The sequence below is a fragment of the Sinocyclocheilus grahami genome, unplaced genomic scaffold (genome assembly GCF_001515645.1).
Source record: "Sinocyclocheilus grahami isolate Dianchi unplaced genomic scaffold, SAMN03320097.WGS_v1.1 scaffold1084.1, whole genome shotgun sequence".
Lineage (NCBI taxonomy): Eukaryota > Metazoa > Chordata > Actinopteri > Cypriniformes > Cyprinidae > Sinocyclocheilus > Sinocyclocheilus grahami.
The window spans coordinates 354,874-357,818 of record NW_015506263.1 but is presented as its reverse complement, the minus strand read 5'-3'; the positions used below and the strand labels follow the sequence as shown (position 1 = coordinate 357,818).

At 33.6% G+C, this 2,945-nt stretch overlaps 1 long non-coding RNA gene across 1 annotated transcript in view; it reads right to left on the bottom strand.

Moving 5' to 3' along the window:
* Window positions 1–454: 454 nt before the first annotated feature.
* LOC107566565 (uncharacterized) overlaps window positions 455–2,945 on the bottom strand; it is a 10,645-nt gene continuing 8,154 nt past the window's right edge. Inside the window, exons 2-3 of the long non-coding RNA XR_001606522.1 lie at window positions 1,127–1,133; window positions 455–527 (exon numbers count right to left, since the gene is read on the bottom strand). This is a non-coding gene — a long non-coding RNA (uncharacterized lncRNA). The remainder of the gene's footprint in view (window positions 528–1,126; window positions 1,134–2,945) is intronic.

The following is a 2,945-nucleotide window of genomic DNA, read 5'->3' as shown; positions in this document are numbered from 1 at the left end:
TATATATATATATATATATATATATATATATATATATATATATACACCCTAGTTCCTAAGAAATTGTCATCATACATAAAATAATTATTTTATGTATGATGGGTCATACGATAATGGGTTTTAATGTTTTTGTCTCGTCGCTCCAGCCGGGACAAGGCATCCCAGTATGTTAAGGGGCGTAACATTTCCGTCACACGCTTGTGGTATTCGGCCAATCATAACGCACTGGATAGCTGGCCAATCTCAGCACACCTCGTTTTTTCAGAACGATGAGCTTTGTAAAAATCGACGCGTTTCAGAAAGGTGGGGCATAGAGGAGAAACAATAATGTACAGTATGTGTAAAATAATGTGTTCTTTGAACCTTAAACCACATAAACACATTTAATTACACCAAATACACCAAATAATGTTCTTTTTAGCAGCATCATATGATGTTCCCTTTAAATGGATGCATTTTGCCTATGCATAATTCATGCCATGTAGTTCTAAATTATGCCATACAACTTATACACCAAATACTCAAAACTACGGCAAACTTCCCTGTGCAAAAGGTTCATTCTCTCACTGCCAGCAGGAGTGAGCATTAGTGGCAGGCCACATTAGAGCAAATACAGCATACAGGTTTTCAGGACGGGAGAGTATGCTTTCTGCTCAGAATTGTGTGACTTCTGATTCACATTATATATAATATATATATAATGTCTGCGGGGTGTGCATGTAAATATATTGGCAATATAAATATATACTGTTGGTCACTTTGATAGAAATGTATGTTATTAAGTAGTTTGTGATCTGCAATTATAAAACGGATAGTTCAAGTCCTTGATTCTGATTGGCTGAGCCACGTTCGAAGCTGTTGTAAATTACTCTACGAACGCACACCTTTGTTTACTTTGTGCGTTGCTCGGCAACCACTTTGTTGCAACCACAACCGTTTCTGAGGAACTACATTGTTTGATTGGATGAATAATATTTTTATTAATATCATTACACTTTATTTGCTCCGTTTTATTTTGTGAAACCTTACTATGTATATGGAATAACCGTTTTATAAAAGCAATAAGCACCGTGAAGCCATGGTTTACAGTGAATTTATAACAGCTAAGGTTTTTTTTTTTTTTAACAACGCATCTTAGCTGTAATAAATTCACTGTAAACCACGGCTTTTTGGGGCTTATTGCCAGAGGCGGACAGTAGTGAAGTATTTTTACTTTACTCAAGTAAATTTAAAAAGTCTCTGTAGTTTGAGTGTTTTTCTTGGGAAAACTTTACTTCACTACATTCCAAAGCATAATGTCATACTTTTTACTGCACTTAATTTCATAAATAAAAGTAGTTGTTTGTTTTACCTTTAATACTTAAGAACATTAAAAATGTAGTACTTTGTAGACACCTGAAAAGTACTTTTACAACAGAGTAAAAATACTTAACTACTGTCCGTCTCTGCTTATTGCTTTACTATACTCTAGTCAAAATACTTTCATTTTGAATTGAAACTTAAGAACTGGTCTCTCTCTCTCTCTCTCTCTCTCTCTCTCTCTCTCTCTCTCTCTCTAAAAAAAAAAAACTCAAAAACTGTTAAAAAATACACAAATAATTACAAAGAAACTGTCAGTAATACATTGAATTGTATTGAAGAATGACTATGTTTAATGACAATAATCTATGTTTAATTTACAATTGAATTAAGATTTGATTGGTAAATGTTTTTTGAAAGAAGTCTCTTCTGCTCACCAATAAGGCTGAGTTTATTTGATCAAAAATATTGTGAAATATTATTACAGTTTAAAATTGAACAGTGAATATATTGTAAAATGTCATTTATTCATGTGATCAAAGCTGAATTTTCAGTATCATTTGCTGCTCAATTATTAACAATTGTTTTTGTTCATTTTTGTGGAACATGTTATACAATGCTTTCAAATAGACAGTTCAAAAGTACAATATGTATTTGAAATATACATTTTTGTAACATTATCAATGTCTTTTGAAATTTTACTTACCGTAAACTTTTGAAATGTAGTGTCAGGGTTTCCTGGTTTATGAAAATATTTTCTGAAGGATCATGTGACAATGAAGACTAGAGACAGAGTAATGATGCTGAAAAGTCAGCTTTGATCACAGGAATAAATTACAAAACAGTGTCATGGATGTAACATAAGACACACATGGTTTAATAAATGTTCTTCCTCGGTTTGCCTGATTAGAGACCACATTAAAATTGTTCAATAGTTCTGAAATGTTAAAATGTTGTTTATTGCATTTTCAAAAACATATTTATAATAGTTGCTAGTACTACCGATCCTATAATACAGACTCTTGGGAATTTGTCATATATGGCCATGTTTTTTTTAATACAGAAACTTACACACTGAAGTTGTGGGCTATTTTTGGCACTGAATAAGACATTTAGGAATAAATCTCTGAATATATATATTGACTCATATGCAGCATACTCACAAACTGTCACTTATCATGTCAGTCAGGTGTAAGTGGGTGGTTCTGGGTTTACGCCGCTAGTAAAGAGTATGGCTATGCAGGACTATTTATTTATTTTTTATGAATTGCAATGAAATGGAGATGGTATTATCTGTCACAGCTGCATCTTCCTCAGCAGAGCTGTGTGATAATGCAGAATCCATGCACCCTCTGGTCTTCATTATTCTCCGAGCTTCCAGAAATGTCTTCTACGTGTAATGTGCCGCAGCGGCGGGGAAATATGCATGACGGAAGTGCACAGAATCAATTACAGTCGGCATGTGGCACATCAAAAGAATAAAGAGGATCTACCTTAATGTAAATTTCTTGTACAGGGTGATGCGACTCATTCTTGGAAATGCGAGCTTCATTATCTGTTTCATAGCCTTTATATTTTACCTTTATCTTCACCAAACACAATGCTGGGTTTGAGCGATACGCTTAGAAAAACCACCTTGATCTTAA